Source organism: Phalaenopsis equestris, unplaced genomic scaffold, assembly GCF_001263595.1.
Source record: "Phalaenopsis equestris unplaced genomic scaffold, ASM126359v1 Scaffold000604, whole genome shotgun sequence".
Classification (NCBI taxonomy): domain Eukaryota; kingdom Viridiplantae; phylum Streptophyta; class Magnoliopsida; order Asparagales; family Orchidaceae; genus Phalaenopsis; species Phalaenopsis equestris.
The window spans coordinates 147,970-148,659 of NW_018165044.1; positions in this window are offsets into that span (position 1 = coordinate 147,970).

The following is a 690-nucleotide window of genomic DNA, read 5'->3' on the forward strand; positions in this document are numbered from 1 at the left end:
TTTTTGTTTTACCACCTGTAAAGTAGTATTTAGACCTCATGTCTCGAAAAAGTTGGTTCCTATCCCTCTTAGCGCCTAGGCACAACAACGTCACACTTAGCATCATGTTTGCTACGCTTGATCTCTAGACATCAACAACAATGCTAAAGAGCCTAGAAATAGCGCAAGCGCTCTAAGCTCCATCCAGTCACTCCAACATTTGCTAGTCATCTAATTTTTTAATCAAACTGATCTACTATGTTTCACTTCTTCTAATTACCATGAATTCCTTGACACTTCACTCATGAAAAGATCACATATAAAATCCACAAATAAATCGAGAACGAACTACAATATCAAGTTAAAGTGTAATTTAGTTAGTGATATAGAATTCACTTCAAGTATCCTTAGAACTTCACATTTTGCTAGCTCTCAGGCAAAGCAAAATAAAATGAACTATAAGAATAAGAAATGAAGGCATACAAAAGATGTAAAACTTGATCATTTTTAAATTTGTATAAGCCCCAGAGATTGCACATAAGTTATAGCTACCATAATAATTTAAATATTATAAGAGAATTTTAACTTAAAGCTAAATTCACACTACTTAATACCCCTCGTGTATATGTAAATACCTAATTACTCATAACAAACTGATTCCATTCATTTTACTCTATTTTATTTTAAAAGGAGTCGCGAGCTTGTCGATCG